This window comes from Enhydra lutris, unplaced genomic scaffold (genome assembly GCF_002288905.1).
Source record: "Enhydra lutris kenyoni isolate GAN:26980312 unplaced genomic scaffold, ASM228890v2 scaffoldscaffold48, whole genome shotgun sequence".
NCBI classification, from domain to species: domain Eukaryota; kingdom Metazoa; phylum Chordata; class Mammalia; order Carnivora; family Mustelidae; genus Enhydra; species Enhydra lutris.
Genome location: NW_019154132.1, coordinates 13,509,854 through 13,530,103, shown reverse-complemented (window position 1 = coordinate 13,530,103; position 20,250 = coordinate 13,509,854). Strand labels below are relative to the sequence as shown.

The window sequence follows — 20,250 nt, the reverse complement described above, 5'->3', positions numbered from 1 at the left end:
CACCCATTTCAACTGTATAATTCCATATATTTACAGAGTAGTGCAACCTTCACTAGAATAAATTTTAGAATGTTTTTATCACCTCCAGAAGAAATCCCATACTCTTTGGCTATTACCTCCCATCCCCCCACATTCCACCCCCAGCCCTAGGCAACCCCTAATCTACTTTCTGTGTCTATAGATTTGCCTATTACACACATCTCATATAAATGGAATCATACAACATGTGGATCTTTGGGACTAGCTTCTTTCACTTGTGGTGTTCCTGAGTGTTACCTATGTTGTGACATGTCTTGATACCTCATTCCTTATTATTGCTGAACACTAGTCCACGGTATAGATATACATATTCATCAGTTGATGGGCATTTGCGTTGTTTCCACACAAGGGCCAATTTTTTTAATTTTTTTGTTTTTAATTTGACGGAGACATAGCAAGAGAGAAACACAAGCAGGGGCAGAGGGAAAGGGAGCAGCAGGCTTCCCGCCAAGCAGGGAGCCCAACATGGGACTCAATCCCAGGGCCCCGGGATCATGACCTGAACAGAAGGCAGACGCTTAACAACTGAGCCACCCAGGTAGCCCCTCTGCATTAGGGCTATTATGCACAATGCTGCTGTAAACATCCATGTACAAGTTGTTGTGTGAACAAATATAGTCATTGCCCTTGAGTATAAATCTAAGAGTAGAAATGCTAGGACCTATGGTGACTCTAGGTGTAATTATTCAAGAAACCACTAGACTGTTTTCCAAAGCAGCTGCACATTTTTCCTTGCCATGGGCAGTAGGGCATTTCTCCACATCTTCACCAATATTTGTGGTTTTCTGACTTTTTGATTCCAGCCATCCTTGTGGGGGTGAAGTGGTATCTCATTGTGGCTTTGATTTGTATCCTCCTAATAACTAATGATGTCGAACATCTTTGTGTGAGTGTAGTGGCCATCCGTAAGATGTGGATTCTTATTAAGTACCTCGTGTCGACCCTTTGGGAGAACTTACACCACCGGAGATACTCTGAGAGCAGCTCTAGATCCTAGGTTCCCATGAGAGTTTGAGAAGGTCTGCTTCATACAACTTGGCCCTTGCAAGGTGAACATGACCGTGTTCTTAATGTTAAACCAATGAAGGAAAACCAGAAAAATAGGATAGTACATCTTAAGTTCACCAGGCTTCTGTTTAGCTGCTACTTTTCTGCCCAGGCCTCTTTCATTGCTATGAAAATTCTTTTATTCCAGTGTCTTCCAAAGACCCAAATTTCCATAATTCTAAACGCTACTACCTTGATGTCTTTTTACTGTGTGTGAGCCTTCCCATTATAAAGTCTTCAAGGGTTTGGAACACTTATATCTTTCATAATGCACACAGAAGTAATCTATACATACTGAGAAGGAAAGTCTTGCAACTTCTTAAGAAGGAGCCTTCCTTAAACTAGCCAGAGCAGTTTAAACCAGATTTGTAAACTTGAACAAGTTCATTCACTTCTGTTTCTTCATTAGCCAAATAAGATTCATAATCTCTAATTTATGGAGCACTTTTAAGTATTAAATGAGATGTATATAAAGTGTTTGTGCTAGACAAATAATAAGCACAAAATAAAAGAAAAAACAGGTATAGCCCTATCAATCAGTTTATGCTTATTTAAATTATTGTCTAAAAATACCTGCAGGTTGACCCTCCAACCTCGTGGGGGCGCTGGTGTACACAGGACTTGGGGGGCCCCCCCCAAAATAACAATTTGCTGGGAGGCTGGGAAATAAGAGAGAGACTCCAGACCCATAGAGACCAAATGGGTAAGACTGAGTTTCCAGAACTTTCATTTCAGCACACTTGAGTTGAAGGAGTTGAGTGGAATGAATTGAGTGATTGAGACTGCAGAAGGCACCAGAGCCACCCAGGGAAGCCCCAGGCCACACACCCTCCCTGCCTGGCCTTGACTGTTCCTTCAGTGTTGCTGGGATTCTTCTCTCAAATCTCGTAATAAAAATCAAAACAGAACAAAGTCGGGCGCCTGGGCGGCTCAGTTGGTTAAACGTCTGCCTTCGGCTCAGGTCATGATCCCAGGGTCCTGGGATCGAGCCCAGCATTGGGCTTCCTCTCCCACTCCCCCTGCTTCTCTTCTCTCTCTCACTGTGTCTCTGTCAAATACATACATAAAATCTTTAAAAAAAAAAAAAAAAAAAAAAAGTTCTCCAGCTCTGAAAAGAAGAACCGCATCTCAGACAACTAAATAAAGCATCCTCCAGACACGTGACCTGCTGTCTTCAGCATTCCTCCCTTTATCACGGTTTTATCGGCCCTGGGCCTGCCGGAGACTGGCTGGGTCTGGAGGGTTAGCAGAGTGAGCGCTTGCTGCCATCTATGGGTAGTACGTTAAAAGTGACCAAAAGGAAAATGAAAATTTCTCCTGTTTGTTCTCGTTTAAACATAATTCTATGGAGAGTACCAAAGAAGGTCTTTTTGCTTATGCACTGATTTTTCCTAAATGCAGAAATATAAGAAAAAAAATATTTGGGATTTCTAGCGACCCTACAACAAATATCTTCAAATCTGCCTGAGAACAGTGATGCACAGAATATGCCACTGGTTTGAAAAACGAATTGATTCTGATTTGTCTGGCCCACCAGAGCCTTTAACTGGGAGCAAGTTAAAAAACAGAGACCAAGTTAGGTTAAGGGATTTTTTTAATAACAAAAACTGTCTTTCCTTGTTCTAACTAAAAATAAGCCCGTCAAAACCTATTATAACAAAGGTCTATTTGTCACGGTTACCATGGAATTAGGAACTTTGCAATTATTTTAAAATAGTAGTTTCTCTCCACAGCTAGAAACTTATGCATACAGAGACAGGAGAACGGGTTTTAATGAGAAAAACTCAATTGTGTCCTGAAATATTTATACCAGCTTTGCAATTAAGTATAAAACATTTACCAGTTCTGCCTCCAAATACATCCTTGAAAAAGATAGAAACTGTTCTTTCTGATTCACCAAAAAGCAGAAACAAAGAAACTTGTTTGACTTACCTGGTCTGCTAATTTTTAGGCAAATTAAAAAGTCCAGGGTAGGGATGCCTGGGTGGCTCAGTCAGTTAAGTGTCTGCCTTCAGCCCAGGTCATGATCCCAGGGTCCTTGGATCAAGCCCCGCATCGGGCTCCTTGAGTCTGAGGTAGGTAAATAGAACAGCAAAATAGGAAATGACAACTTCATTTGGCGAGATTGAGGCAGACGTACAGTGCCCTCAATTATTAAAGCATTCATCATATTTCTGGTTATATTCCTATCTCCTAACTAGATGTAAGATCTTTGAAAGCAGGAACAGTATTTTATTTGTCCTTGTATTTTCCAAAGCTGTTCCTAGTGCCTGAAGTTTAAACAATAAATATTTGTGAATATTTATAGTCAACAAAAATTTACTTTCTAGATACTTGTTCCAGGTACTATCACAGGTAAAATGAAAGAAGGATGAATGGATTTTAGTGTGTGTTAAAAATTGGGTGTTAGGGGCGCCTGGATGGCTCAGTGGGTTAAAGCCTCTGCCTTCGGCTCAGGTCATGATCCCAGGGTCCTGCGGGCTCTCTGCTCAGCAAGGAGCCTACTTCCCTTTCTCTCTCCGCCTGCCTCTCTGCCTACTTGTGATCTCTGTCTGTCAAAAAAATAAATAAGATCTTAAAAAAAAAACACTGGGTGTTAACTTTAGCAATGCAGGCATGATATACTGCAGGAGAAATAGCATCTTGTTGAATGAGTTAAGTTCAGACAAGGTCGTTTGATTTGACTAGTAAGTGCCCCATGGTGTAGCCACGGTTACTAACATGTAATACATAAAAGCTAAATTTTGGTGGGATACATTGACCACATTCTAGTAGAGCAGGTGATGACTTCCAGCGGAAGAAAGTAACATCACCTTTGGGGGGGAAAAATCAATTCTCATCTATTTTGTTTACAGCTATTTCTCTAGCACTTGGAACAGTTCTCAGCACACAGGGCTCAGTGAGTATCTGTGAATAAACATTATTATCGTACCCTCCTACTGGAGGCATTATGTGGCATACTTGTGAAAATGAAGCCTTCAGAGAGAAGGAATGATCCTCCCAAGGTCATTTAACAAGAAACTATTGGAATTCTAACTGGTATCCAAATGCTTGATTCAGAGACCCCAAGGTCTGTCATTAGACCGGACTGTGTTATCCGCTAAGATCTGATTCCAGTCTTACTGACTCTAGCAAAGAAATACACACAAAGAAGCAAATATAGTAAACCCACAGCCTCTTCACCTGCCTTACTTACCGTCCACCTTCTGTCTGAGATGATCCGAAGGGTTCCATGATAATCACTGAATTACATAACCATCCAAATGAGATTGTTCTCCCATCTGTTAAGGGCCATCAGAGCCCCCGTGCAATGAATTTCAATTTAAGGAGCTTTATGTCCCATCTGGAGCAAGAGGATTCATTCTGATATAAGAGAAAAAAGATCATTGTGATTTTAACCTGGTTTTAATGGAAATGACCCAATCCCAACTTTAAAATTTAAATGATGTTTAAATATTGCATTTCTCAGCACACTGAGAGAGAATGATCTTGCCAACAATTATTTCCAAAGTCACATTTTCACAGCAGTAAATGCTCATTAAAAATAAACCATATTTCCAAGAGCTCTCATTGTAGCATTGTTTCTAAGAGGAGAAAACTTGAAACTAACCCAAATGTCTATCAAAGGAGATGACACAAAGAAATTGTGCTGTGTTCATACCGTGCAGCTATTAAAAAGAACGAAGCAAACCTGCGTGCGTCAGTGACAAGATATTTAACATCCACAAATACACGAAAAAAAAAGCAAGATGCAAAACATTGTGCATGTTTCTAATGCTGGCAGTAGTAATAGCAGTAAATGTCAGTATGTGCATATCAAAAAATCTGGAAGTGTTCACAAAATATAGACAGTAATTACTTTAGGAAATAATTTCATTTTCAACCTTATTCAAAATCATCACCTAGTGCTTCTTTAATTGAAAAAGGTATCTACCTTATTTTAAATATGAGTAGATGTAATAAATACATTTCACGTTAATAACCTGAAAGTTTCAAATGAAGGTTAACGTATCAGCAGAGTACGCTCCTTTTCGACGGTTACTGTGTGCTATAAACATTGCGTTGTTGGGGTGCCTGGGTGGCTCAGTCAGTTGGTTAAGTGTCTGCCTTAGGCTCAGGTCATGATTCCAGGGTCCTGGGATTTAGTCCCACAACAGGATCCTTGCTCAAGGGGAAGTCTGTTTCTCTGTCTGCCTGCCACTCCCCTTGCTTGTGCTCTCTCTCTCTCTGTGTCTCTCTCTCTCTCTCTCTCACACACACACACACACACACACACATACACACGAATAAAATCTAAAAAAAAAAAAAAAACCACATTGGGGGCTCCTGGGTGGCTCAGTGGGTTAAAGCCTCTGCCTTCAGCTCAGGTCATGATCTCAGGATCCTGGGATCGAGCCCCATATCAGGGTCTCTGCTCAGCAGGGAGCCTGCTTCCCCCTCTATCTCTGCCTGCCTCTCTGCCTACTTGTGATCTCTGTCTGCTAAATAAATACATTTTTTTTAAATCTTTTTAAAAATACTTAAAAAAAAAAAAAGTTCTAATCCTTCAGCTGCCCTTCACCTTCCCAGCACTCTGGAGCGACCCACCGACCTCTCCACTGAATCACTGTAAAATTAGACAATTTCATTAAGTTAAATGAGAAACCAAATAATTTATGGAAAATGAAATACCCACGAAAGGAGGTCTATTTTTCTAATGGTTAAGCTTAGCATCACAAATGAGCACCCAGGGATCCACAGGCCAGCTTCGGAAGCATTGAGTTCGTCACAAGTCAGACACTCAGTGACTTACTTCCTCCATTTTTCAACTTTTTCACTTGGGAAACAACTGTGTTGAACTAGAATCTAAATTTTAGTCTTAGAATTTTCCTAAAATGAAGAGATTGGAAATTACCTACCCTGTGCTGGGGACGGATTAGTTACTTATTCGACATACAGAGACACGAACATCTAAAGGGGCAGAGAAAGCTGACGAAAGTGGAGCCTGAAGCGAGGTAGGTTCAGTCCAGTGTTGGAATCCTTCTCTCCAAGCTCTTGTAGGGCAGAGAAGTAAGGCTTCCGAGGGATGAATGATCTGTCCAAGGTACTGCCACTTAGCGCCAGGCCAACCCAGGTCTCTTGACGCCAGTCATCCGTCTACTTTACATTTTCCTCTTTCTATATTTTTACAAATTCATTATCATCAATTCCCAGTATTTTGCCTCTCTTGCTTTATTTTATTTTTCCCTTTCATTTCCTCTCTTCACCAATTTTCCTTCTGGGAGTGGTTGTGGACCCGATACTGCGGTTCACCAATTTGTTCTCCAACTACATACTTTCGACTCTGTATCCTATCTCTTGAGTTTGATATTGTAACTGTATTTTTTTTTAAGAATTTATTTATTCATTTGACAGACAGAGATCACAAGTAGGCAGAGAGGCAGGCAGAGAGAGAGGAGGAAGCAGGTTCCCTGCAGAGCAGAGAGCCCGATGCGGGGCTCAATCCCAGGACCCTGAGACTATGACCCAAGCCGAAGGCAGAGGCTTAACCCACTGAACCACCCAGGTGCCCCTGTAACCGTATTTTTAATCTATAATCAGTAAATCCTCTTACACACCGTCTTGTCCCTGCATCATGTCACAGACATTCTCTCATCTCTTTGATACTCTGTACCGAGCTATTTGGAATTCTTGATCTATCTGATTATTTCCAATTCCTAGAGTAATGCGATAGTCAGGATAGGATAGGAGGTGCTGCTGTAACAACTATTCTGGATAGTTCGATGCTAACTCAAAGCTGTATTTCTCACCCGCAGGCAACTACTCTCTTTCACCATGATCCTGTCCCCCATACACTTTTAATTCTCTGTCCAGGCATTATTCTCAGGAAAATGTCCTGAGTGTACTCACCAACTGCTTGAGGTCTGGAGGGGAAGAACAAGGAAGGAATGCTCAGTGGTGGACCAGTAGGCTGGCTCCTCTGTCTCCTGGACACTATCCCTACCTGATGTCTGCAGTACAGGACAGATGATGCTGTTTATCCACAAAGAGGCATGCTTTGATTTTTCCCAAGGCGATGAGGTGGGGGATGACCCATGGGGGAGGGGTGCTCAATTTGTTCCAAACTATTGAGCACAAACCTCTTCTGCTCCAACCCCATTTCTTTCCCAACAGCTCTCACAACCCCCTTTTCACTCCCTAGGGGTTTCCTGCTCTTTGCTTCTCAGATTCACATGCTGTTTTAATTTTTCTGGCAACCCCAGAGTTAGGCTGGGTTGGGGGAAGGAGCAGGGGACTGTCCTAGGTCCCTGACTTATCAGGCTCCAGAGTCCAAGGTATTTTACTGCAGCATTTCTAATGCCTCCTTGGAAATTGATAAGATCTCTAAGATAGCTGAGTTTTTCCAGAGAACACTGGATTTCTCCCCCCACCCCATTTTGCAATAAGGATACATAGTACTGGCACAAAGCAACAGTTAAAAATATGTTGACTTGCCTTGAATACCCAATACTCTTTCATATGAAGAAGGAACCATTTCTCCCAAAATGTGCAGCCCCAAGGAGTGTACACCAAAGTGTATTTTACCATTCTTGCAAGAAGCTTAAACTCAGTGCCCTCTCTTTTCTCAAGCTGTTTTTCCTATTTGGACAGCTTAGGAGAATGGGACAGGAGGTCAGATGTGACAGTCATGAGGTGAGCTGATTTCCTCCTTTGCACCCTGCCTGGAAGTTGACTTTTATGAAATAGACACCAGGAAGCAACCAAATGAGATACTGCCGTCAGCAATTTTTCCTTGCTGCTCTCTCCAGCCAGCGGCCTACCTGGCACCCTCTTCTGTGTCCCCAGGTCTGACTGTTTTCTTCCTTTTCCTCAACCTCAGGAGGAACCACCACCCAAATGCAGATTTTTGTGAAAATCCTTATGGGGAAGACCATCCCTCTTGAGGCTGAACCTTCGGATACAATAGAAAATGAAAAGGCCAAGATCCAGGATAAGGAAGGAGCTCCTCCCGGTCAGCAGAGACCGATCTTTGCTGCAAGTGACTGGAAGATGGACGTAGTTCATCTGACTCATTCAGAAGGAGCCCACTCTTCATCTTGTGTTGAGACTTCGAGCTGGGGCTGAGAAAAGAAGTCTTATACCACTCCCAAGAAGAATAGGTGTAAGAGAAAGGTTAAACTGGCCATCCTGAGATCCTAAAGACGGATGAGAATGGCAAGATCAGTCAGTTACCTTAATCGGAAGTGCCATTCAGATGATTGTGATGCTATAGTGTTTATGGCCAGCCACTTTGACAGACGTTATTGTGGCAAATGTCATCTGACCTATTGCTTCAAGAAACCAGAAGATGAATAATTGTATATGGGTTAATAATAAAAGACATGAACTAAGAGGAAAAAAAGTCTCTTGCTTATAAAAGCATACATATTGGTTACAGAAAATGGAAGAAGGAAAAACAAAAAAAACTACAATAAAGAATGTTATGTCATTTATAATCCCACCACCCAGGTGAAACCATTATTAACGTTGTCTCATATTTCCCGTAGGATTTTTTAGGATGGGTGTTGGTGTTGCATATGCATGCACATAGGTGTGTATTAAGTAAAATTGGGATTTACTGTAAGCTGTTAACTATTTTTCTTGTTATTGTTATGTTGTGAACATTTTCTCCTGCAATTAACTATTCCTTAAAAACAGGACTCTTTTATTAATGATTTATTAATGATTGTGAAGTATTTCACTGTAAAATTGAATTGCATTGCATTTAACCTTTTCCCTATTGTTGAAATTTGATCCATATCCAATTCTTGGATATTCTAAATGAAGCTCCAATTGCATATCGTTAAGATAATTACAATAATGACAAGAGTGAGAAGGTAAAGTGGTGAGAGATAGCAGTGGGATCCAGCCTGCCTCCCACCATTTGGCACAAGGAGAAGATAGGAGTGCCCTTCTCTGGAAGGAAGGAAGTAAACCATGAGCCATTTCTTATGGTGATCCACTAAAGCAAAACAACCCAAAGATCGAGAAACCTGGGTGTTCAGACAGTGGCAGGAGCTAAACAGGGGTGCAGACAATCAAGCTGCAGCCAACTCTCCAATATCAGAGAATTGTTCAGTGGAGAGTTCCCCCAGCTCTCAAAAACAAACCTTTTTTTTTTTTTTTAAGTTCATGTAGCCCAATACAACCATGCTGTCACTCAGCTGACCTCAAAGGCCAGTCCATGGGAGTCAAAAAAGCAGAGAGCACAGTTTTTTGTTGGAATCTTCAGGATTTTCTACATATAAGATCATGTCATCTTCAAACAGAGATGATTTTACTTCTTCTTTCCTGATTTGGATGACTTGTATTTCTTTTTCTTGCCTGAAGGCCTTGGCTAGGATTTCCAGGATTATGTTGAAGAGGAGTGATGAGTGTTTTGGTTTTCATCTTTTTTTTTTCTTTTAAGATTTTATCCATTTATTTGAGAGAGTAAGAGAGAGAATGAGAGGGGAGAATTGTTTTTCATCTTAGAGCAAGAGTTCTCCACTTCTCCCCATGAAGCATAATGTTAACTGTGACCTTGTCATATGTGAACTTTATTATGTTGAGATGTATTTCTTCTATACCCAGTCTGTTGAGGTTTTTTATTCATGAAAGAATACTGAATTTCATCAAAGGCTTTTTCTATAGCTATTGAGATAATTGTATGTGTTGTATCATTGTTCTCTTAATTTAATGAATCTTATTTATTTATTTGCCTGTGTTAAGCCATCCTTGAATAGTAGGGATGAGTCCTACTTGATAATCATGCATGATCATTTCCATGTGCTACTGACTTTCGTTTCCTAGTTGGATTTTGTTGAGAATTTTGCATCTATAGTCTTGAGGGATACAGGCTCTAGTTTTCTTTTCTTGTAGTGTTCTTCTCTCGCTTTGTTATCCGTGTAATGCTGGTCCCATAAAATGAGTTTGAGAGTATCCCCCTCTCTTAAATATTTTAGAGGAGTTTGAGAAGGATTGGTATTAATAGTCTTTAAATGTTTGGTAGAATTTACCAGTGAAACCAGCTGGTCCTCTGTTCTTTTTCCCCAGGAGGAGGACAACTCTATTATTTACATGCTAAGTGATTTTGTGATTCAGAGTACTTTAGTTCTAGCAATTCCCAAGTTTTCACAATTTTTACTTCCACAAGTACAGTTTGACTGAAATCATATTTAGCACAGTTTGTCAATCCAAAACTGAATTCATAATTTAAATGTCTACAGGGCTATACAAATTTCTGGCGCAGTACATATAGGACCAGCTGTGCCCAGCTAACGCTTCATCACAGAATAGCTAACAGCCCTCCAAAAAAAACAAATAATCACCTGGAAGGAAAGCAGGAGGGCAGGTGCTAGACGCTAGAGGCTTCCATGACTACCCAAACAAACACGGGATACATCACCCCCCTGGGAACATGGTAAGAATTTTAATGTTTCAAAACTCACTGATTGCTACATTCTTCCAGGAATACTTCTCAGGAAAATCCTCAAAGGGAAGCATAAAAATGTAGGTTTTGAATTTATGAAACTTGCTTCCTAAGTACTCTGAGCTATTCTGCTGTGAAAGAGTTGCCAAATAACCTGGGATTACAAAATCTGAGACCTAAAAACATACCAACAGAACCATATATGTGCCATGGTAAGTATTTGTATTTTCATTGGATGAATAGGTCCATAAAGAGGCAATAAAATAGGTAGTGTGTTGGAAAGGGGGCTCAAAAGCTACCATGGCTTCCACATGTGATTAGCAATAATGTTATCACTCCAAAATGAACCTAAAGAAATAGGGCATGGGTTTATCAAATAGGTCACCGTGGTTGAAGCTTCGTTGGATACTCTTTGTTCCGAAGTTTTTCAGTGACTAAGGATTACACAATATTATTCTTCAAACTGGTAATATTTCTTTACAGTGCTGCTTATCAGAGAAGAAGTCCTGCCATCACACTTAGTTTGAGCAATGCCGAAGCAGAGACGTGAATTTGCAGTATGTGCAGACCGAATAAATAGGTCTGTGTCCTATAACTTGAGGTTCTGAGAAAGGCTCTCTGGAAACAGACTCTAGAGTGGAAGAGCATGAAGTGGGTTCATTGGCAAATGCTCTCAGGAGGTATACTTGGGGAAAAGCATGGGGAAGACAGGACTTGAACAGAGGGAAAAGCCATTTTGCAATGCATTTGTGACAGAGGCCTTGGCTCACCCTTGAGGGAGTTTGCATGACCTTTCAGATGCTCCAGATTGAGGTAAGAGAATGTAACAGACTAAACTGTGCCCCCTCCAAGTCATATGTTGAAGTCCTAAGCCCCTGTACCTTAGACTGTGACTGTAATTGGAGCTGGAGAGAGGAAACACTATTAAACTAGGTCATATGAGTGGATCCCAATCCGGTAGGACTCGTGTCCTTATCAAAAGAGGAAGAGATACCGGAGATGCACAAACACAGAAGCAAGACCACGTGAGGACACCGTGAGAAGGCAGGCAGTCACCTGCAAGCCAAAAAGAGATACCGCACAAGAACCCAACCCTCCTAACACCTTGACTGCGGACTTTGAACTTCCAGAACTAGAGCAAATAAAATTCTGTTGTTTAAGACACCTGGTCTGTCGTATTTTGTTATGGCAGCCAGAGCTAACTAATATGGCCAGGGTTCTTTCCATCAAACAGTATCTCATTCTGTTTGAAATTCCACCACCATAATTCCTTTATATCACCAGCAACGTATTTCATTCATTCACTGAAAATAGTAATAATAATAATACTATTGGGGCGCCTGGGTGGCTCAGTCGGTTAAGAGTCTGCCTTCAGATCATGTCATGATCCCAGGGTCCTGGAATCGAGTCCCTGCGGCGGGCTCCCTGCTCAACCGGAGTCTGCTTCTCCCTCTCCCTTTGTCCCTCCCCCAACTTTGCACTCTCTCTCAAATAAATAAATAAAATATTTTTTAAAAATAATACTACTATTCACCTTGTTTCTGTCAGGCACAATGCTATGCACTAACAATATAAGGATTCTCATGCTAGACACAGTTCCTGCCCTCTTGAAGGGTCAAGACAGAATGTAATTATAATAATTTAATAAGGTAAGTACAATGATATAGGATGAACCTGATCTCGGAAGTGCAGATGTGGGGCGATTAATTAGACTTGAGTGGTTGAGAGGACTTACTGGATGAGTAGGAGACTTTAGGCTGAATGGGGGATGGAAAAATCCAGGAATAAAGGCCAGGAAGTGAGAAGTAATGGTGTATCCTACAACAGAAGGGTGGGAGGGGACACATTGGTAAGGGAGGGGGGGCTGTTGAGAGTGACTGAGCCATCCAAGGAGTTTTGACCTTATACAAAGAACGAAGGGGAGGGGTTTGCAAGATCTAAAGCGAAGGGATGAGAGAAGTGGTTTTGCAGAGAAAATTGCTCAGGCTGTAGAATGGATTCGATCGACGATGGGCTGCAGATGAAACATGGATTAGGGAATGGTGTGATGAAGCGAGACCAATCCCAGGGCACTTGTGGGAAATCAGGAGAGAAAGCATGGTAGCCTCTTAGAGGGAAAATACTGTGAGGACATAGCAAGCTTTCCCAATCTGAGCCATAGCTGAATAGAAATCAAGAAGGCTTTGTAATTGACGGACAGCCAGCGGTGAAGTCAAAGGAAGAGTCATTTGGGAAAGCAGGTGGACGGTGGCACCCTCCCCAAAAGCAAGGAGAACAGCACAGAGCGGCTGGATTCTGAGCGAGAGGAGGATGCCCTGATGAAATGAGTTAGAGTTAACGTAGCTCTAAGCTAAGGGAAGAAATATGGCCATGGTTTTGGCACCATTTAATTGGAGATAAATGTTACCGTTTTGGAGAAGATTCAAAGAGCAATTAAGCAGAGAAAAGAACTAGCAAATTATAAAACCAGTTAAGTATTTTCTCCAAAAGCTGAACAGACTCTGCTCCGTGATGATAAGGAGGAAAAAAAAAATGTCGCCAAGAAGAAACGCTGTAAAGGAGAAAAATGTCTCAGTCACCAAGTATAAGCCTCTTGTTTTAATCAACTCAAGTTTGAAGTCACCAAAGAGGGAAATATTTATGTCAGTCATGAAAATACAATCTGTAAAATGGAAATATAACTATTGTGTTAAGGAGACTACTTCATTATTCTGCAGAATAGATGTGTTTTGGGAAAGGTATGATTATATCACACTCCAAAACAGAGAGGAAGAGACCTGTAGTGAGGGTACAGAACATCTTTCTGAAGAGGCAAAAACTGGGGTGCCTGAGTGGCTCAGTCAGTCAAGTGTCTGTCTCCGGCTCAGGTCATGATCTCAGGGTCCTGGGATCGAGCCCCACATCGGGCTCCCTGCTCAGCGGGAAGCCTGCTTCTCCCTCTCCCACTCCCTCTGCTTGTAATCTATCTCTCTCTCTCTCTCTCTCTCACTCGCACGTGCGTTCGCTCATTCATTCTCTCAAATAAATAAAATCTTTGGGGAAAAAAAAGAGAGAGAGAGAGACAAAAACTGAAGGGAACAACAAAAGGAAGAGGAGGAGGATAGGCACCCCTAAGTTAAGGGAACCTGCCTATGATCAGCAGGCAAACCCTTCAGAATAGTGTCATGAAACACATGGCAGCACTGGCTATGGGGTGGGGGGTGCAAAGCAGAGACAGTCTCCACAGTGACCTGACCGCCAGGGGCCGGGAAGGACGAGGGAGGAGAGACATTGTGAGGTATCCCAAAGTCTCCCACCACACACCCCACATGCACACATACACACACATACACAAACTCATACACGCACCCCACAGGTGCACACAGAGCCTTCCTGTGCACACACACCCACTCTCACACACACACCTTTCATGCTGACATGTATACATGCTCACACAGACACAATCTTACACACACGCTCATATGTACACACGTGTACTCTCACATACCTGCTTAGCCAGAAGGAGGAATTTCAAGGGGTTGCTAGCCGGAAGAAGTGGCTGGACTGCTCAGGGCCTCGAAATCATCGTTTGTCACTGTTCCCCATAACCACTGTGAATATTCAAGTGGGAAGCCAACGAAACACCTGTTACTATATAAACTATAGCAAGGGACTATAATAAGCAAAGGAAGGAAAAAAATTAGTAACCCGGTCAGAATCCATCTTCTCAATTTTATTTTTATTTTATTTTATTTATTTATTTCTGAGAAAGAGAGAGGGTACACATGAGCTGGAGAGGGACAGGATCTCAAGCAGACTGCAGGCTGAGTGTGGAGCCTGACACAGGGCTCAATCTCACGACCCTGAAATCATGAGCTGCCCTGAAACCAAGAGTCAGACGCTTACCCGAATGAGCCACCCAAGCACCCCTGCATCGTCTTATTTTTAATCTCCAACTAGCAAAGGTCTTGAAGCTTTGTCTATAAAGCTGTGTCTCCCATGACAAGCCAAACCACAGAGTCTCCCTCTCTGCCTGCAGAGAATTTATGGCAGTCCCGGGGGGGGGGGGGCATGGTGGCAGGTGGCAGCGGGGGGAGCAGTGAGCCAGGACCAGACTTGCTCTGGGAATCAGACACAGTCTGCCCACCAGGAAGCTGATCCTGTAATAACTTTGGATAACAGGAAATGTTTTTAAGACAATGTATTTTTATTTCATCACTACACATTCTTCTTTGAAGTTAAAATCCTGTTTATGATGTAAATAACACAGTCACCCCCAGAAATATTCATCGAGGGACTCTATTATATATGTATATATAATATTATAATACATAATATTATAATATTATAGTATTATTGTCTGGGGTTCTCTGCCATAATGGAATATAAATTCCGTTGGAGGGGGAAGGAGACAAAAATCCAATGGCTATGAAAAATACACAATCTGTCAGATGGTGGTAAGTCTATGATAAAAAACCAAGAAGAGAGACTACAGATAAGCATCACCCCTCCTCCTTCTGAGGTGGTTTTCCATCTTCTGGAGGTACATCTTCTAGAAATTCCTTCAGTGAGGATCTGTTGGCGACAAACTCTCAGTGTTTATCAGAATTGTCTGTACCTCAGCCTTCTTACTGAAGAGCAGTTTGGCCGGATATCCAGTTCCATGTTGGTAAGTATTTTCCTTCTGTACTGTATATTGTTTCCTTCTCTTGCAGCTTCTGTTTTGCTCTTGGGACCTCGCCTACCAGTCTAAATTGGTTCTCTGTTGTGTGATCCATGTTTCCTCTCTGGCTGCTTTAAGAATTTTGCATGGTCTTTAGCGTTTTGTAATTTTTATTACAATATGTCTAATGGCAGATTTCCTTTCAGTTACCATTCCCAGAAATTTGTCTTCTCTTTTTTTTTTTAATTATGTATTTATTTTTAAGAGCAAGAAAGAGAGTTGGGGGGAAGGGGCAGAGAGGTAGGGAGAGGGCATCTCAAGAAGACTCAGTGATGAGCACGGAGTCGACAGGGAGAGGGATCTCATGACCCCAAAATCATGACCTAAGCCATATTTGAGAGTCGAGCACCCAACCGAGCCACACAGGCACCCAAAACTGGTCTTTTCAATGAACCACTTTCCATCTTTGTTAATATATTCCTTTATTGTTTCTTCATTTTGTTTCATTATTTTTCTCTTCTGAATTTTCCCTTCGTAAATTCTCAGATTTTCTTTTTTTTTTTTTAAGATGTTTATTTATTTCTTTATTTGAGAGAGAGAGCACAAATGAGCGAGCACAAGCAGGGGGAGCAGCAAAGCGAGAGAGAAAAGCAGGCTCTCCGCTGAGCAAGGAGACGGACTCGGGACTTGATCCCAGGACCCTGGGATTATGACCCGAGTGAAAGGCAGATGCCTAACTGACTGAGCCACCCAGGCACCCCGAGTCTTTCTTTTTGAGACTAAAAATTTCTCATAAAATATCTCTTACGTTACAGGCTTTCGGTTTAGCTACATTATTATGATCATTCCATTTTAAATATTTTTTAAACTTCCATTGAGCTTCCTTCCTTAATCCACGAGGTACTTAGAAATGTGTTCCCTAGCTTTCTAAGTGTATGGGGCTTTTCATTTTTCTAGTTAATTTCTCATTTAATTTGCCTGTTCTCAGAAAATGTGGTCTTTGAAATTTGTCAAGGTAGCCTTTATGATCCATTTATGGTCAATGTCTGTACGTGTGTTCTTCTAAAAAAAAAATATGTATTCTCCAATTTGTGGATCCAAGAGTTTATAACATGTTATAATATTGTTAGGAGCAATTTTTTTTAACTCTTTCGTGTCCTTATTGTTCTATCTCTTTTGGTCTAGGAGAAGTGAAAAGTGCACGTTAACTTATCTCACTGTGAAGGTGGGTGTGTCATTTCCCCTAATGGTGTTTGTTTTTTTTTTCTTTGTGTGTTAAAGGAAATTAGGTGCACACAAGCAGTGTTGTTTTCTTTCTGGTAAATTTAACGTGGTATCATGACGAAGATTTATGGCTAGTCATTCTTTCTGCCCCAAGTCGAGTTTTTCTGCTGTTCAAGCGGCTACCGTAGCTTTCTCTGTGTTAGCCCGGGGAATCCAGCCTCGGGAAGGACTGATTTCGCAATCGTGAGGGTCCAGCTGTGGTCCTTGAACCAGGTGTTCCAGGACTCTCGGGATCCAGTGTTCTCAGCCTTCTGAACAAAGGTAGAGCGTTTTATGTTTCTCAGGAACTGATAATTAGTCTGCTCAGAGGAGCTCGGCCCTCTTGCCCCTTGGGCCTCAGCAGCTTGCTGCCCTGCGATGCACCTGTGCCTGTCCTCACCCGGTCCCCGTCCCTCGTCCCTCGCTGCGGGCCGTCGCCGGCGTGGTCCTGGGCGCCGCGTGTGGCCTTCGCGTGCCCACCGGCAGGTGTCTGCCCACCACAATGGGTGGGACCCTCAGGGCAGTGCGGGAATTCCGCCGGGGTGGCCTCTCCTCGGGGACAGTCCTCCACCCGCCCGGCCTTTGACGCGCCTCTGCCAGCCGCCAGGTCTCTCCCCACCCCCGCGGCCGTGCTACCTCTCCGGGCAGCGGGGCGCACAGCCTCCCTCGGGGATTCTCCTGGGGCTCGAGGGGGGCAATCAGGAACCCTTGCCGGGGTCGGGCGGGGCACACGCGTGACCGGTCCCCCCTGCACAGGAAGGGCAGGGGGAGGGAATGTGGCCGCCTCGCTGACTCTGATCTTCAAAAGACATCTCTCCCCCACCTTCACACACACACACACACACACACACACATGAGAAAAGAAGACCAACTGGTTTTCCCTCTTTTTCTGGACTTCGTTCCATCATGACAAATTCACTCAGTAGCTCACTCTGGCCTCCTAGCAAAGTACCACAGACCAGGGGACATAAATAACAAAAATGTATGTCCCCGCAGGTCTGGAGGCCGGAAGTCCCAGATCCAGGTGTCTGCAGGGTTGGTCTCTCTCCTTGGCTGGCAGGTGGCTGCCTTCTCCTTGTGCCCTCTCCAGGGCTGTCCTCTGAGCACAAGTGCCCCTTAGGCTGTCGCCACAGTAAGCACCTCGCATGGGTCTGGGGCCCATATTTAAGGCCCCTCATTCACATAGTGGCGTAAAGCTCCTTCTCAGCTGCTTTAGATGGGTTCCATGAACTCCTTTCCAGCGGTTGAGCACTGGGAAAACAAAATGTGGGAGTTTGGGGAGGAGGGGAAACAGCCCTTTCTCTTACAACAGAAATAACTTCACTCGTGCCAAGAGAGTGCACCACAAGTTGAAACACGAGACTAAAAAGTCCCTGGCATCATCCTCGCCAGAGGTAAAGGGAAAAAAAATGAAAGCAGAAGCCGAGGTGTTGGAGCTGGCTGGGCCCCAAGGCCTCACCTTGGATTTCACCAGCTCACGGCACATGTTTCTTTGACTACCTAAGTCTCCCTGATAAGCATTAACGAGAGTTAGAGATGGATCTGTTCCAGAAAGCGTTTTACCAAAGTAAAAACTCATAGCGACCTTAACTGACCACAGAGCCATTCCTCAGGGGTATTTTTTTTTTAAGATTTTATTTATTTATTTGACAGATAGAGATCACAAGTAGGCAGAGAGAGAGAGAGAGAGAGAGAGAGAGGAGGAAGCAGGCTCCCCGCTGAGCAGAGAGCCCAATGGAGGACTCGATCCCATGACCCTGGGATCATGACCCGAGCTGAAGGCAGAAGCCTCAACCCACTGAGCCACCCAGACGCCCCTCTCCAGGGTATTTCTTCACAACTTTTTGCCTCTGGCTGAACTTCTGGGGCAGAGCAAAAGTATGAGCTTCTCGTCACGCCTATCATAACACCTTAGCTGAATAAGGTTTGTTTTCCCTTTATCCTAATGGAGTCTCTTAAAGCACAAGAAATAAGCATGATGCCAATCCACTTCTGCCGGGCGAAGCATTTTCTAGCTCTATCTATATTGTGCTCTATTTCTTTAACCACTGCCAAGAGCCACAGGGATGTTGACTATTTTGTTCACTGATGAATCATTACGGTCTAAAACACCTTCTGACTGATCAGTAACTAGTTGTTGAAAGAACGAACAAATGGATGAATGGATAAATGGCACGCTTTCCTAATAACGTAGAGAATAATTAAAAATGGCTCTAAACCAATAAAAGGGGACATGTAACTAGGGAAATATATCATGATTAGTAAGATACAATTTTTGGAGGAAAATCTCTGAGGAACTCATTAAATTCATTCTAAAGTTGTACAAAAACTCATTGACTATAAGAATGGGATAATAAGAGGCACCTGGGTGGCTCAGATGGTTGAGTGTCTGCCTTCAGCTCAAGTCATGATTTCCAGGTCCTGGGATCGAGTCCCACATCGGGCTCCTTGCTCAGAGGGGAGCCTGCTTCTTCCTCTCCCTCTGCCTCTCCCCCTGCTTATACACTTTCTGTCTCTCTCTCTCTCTCTCTCTCTTGCAAATGAATAAATAAAATCTTTTTTTAAAAAAATGAAAAAAAAAAGAATGATATAATAAAATACATGACAATGAAAAATAATGAATTAGAGCAATATATATTGGCCTGAAGATCTGTTCATGGTATAAAGTTAAGTGAAAAAATCAAACTACTAAAGTAACAAGACTAGCATCACACCGTTTTTTCAAAGTTTCTATTACTGCGGTTTATAAATACATAGTTTTTGACCATAGAGAATATAACTTCAAAAGGGCAGGATTAAAGTAGGAAACCTCAAACCTGAGTTATAAACCCATATATTGCCTATCTCACTGAAATAAGCATTTAATGTCGCCATAAATTTTTTTAACCAATAAGACTTTAAAAGTTTAATGTGAAAAAGTACTTATTGAACACAAAGCTTTTCCTGGAATATAATGTGGATACCAAGCAGCTTTTGGATTTATGTATGACATAGTATTATAATGCAAAATTAAGTATTAAATACTTGAGCCAGTTAGGAAAATAATTAAATCAATTAAAGAACGTCTATATTTTCCTTGCATTGCTTATACAACTCAAAATATTTCCAAATAGTTCAACTAAGTTAGTGTGCAAATACATCCAAATTGCAAAAGACCCATTTATTTGAAGAAGAAAATAAATGGATATCAAGGAACCATTTCATGATTTTGTTGCTATGGCAGATGGTTCGACTTACGGGACTGACATTAATTTCCTATACTGTTGACTTCAGTGATCTGGAGCGTTCGATATGTCACAGGCAGGACTATGGTTCTGAATAAATGGAGTTTATTCAGCCTCAGAAGCAGCACACACTAGTTGGTCTAGAATCTCAATTTATTTACTAATAATCAGTAAGTGAGTATCAGAAGTATCTCATTATTTCGACATTTTCAAAATGCACACTTTTTTTTACCTACTTTGTGAATTCTTGAGACTTGCCTCAAATTCTGAGCAATTCTGAGATTTGTCTCTGTATTTAAAAAATTAAGGGGCACCTGGGTAGCTCAGTCATTTAAACATCTAACTTTGGCTCAGGTCATGACCTCAGGGTCCCAGATGGGGCCCAACATTGGGCTCCCCACTCAGTGGGGAGTCTACTGATCCCTCTGCATCTCCACCACTTGTATTCTATCTCTCTTTTTCAAATAGATAAATAAAATCTTCTTTAGAAACTAAATACTGAACAAATCAGTGGTCCCATTACATCTGTAATTGCTTTAAAGTCATTGTAAAAAAATCTCTGAATTAACAGAAGATAATGAAATTTCTTTGGTTGTTTGGATTAA

General features: G+C 42.2%; 1 pseudogene; it reads left to right on the top strand.

Moving 5' to 3' along the window:
- Window positions 1-7,962: 7,962 nt before the first annotated feature.
- On the top strand, window positions 7,963-8,421 carry LOC111156645 (annotated as a pseudogene).
- Window positions 8,422-20,250: the final 11,829 nt, after the last annotated feature.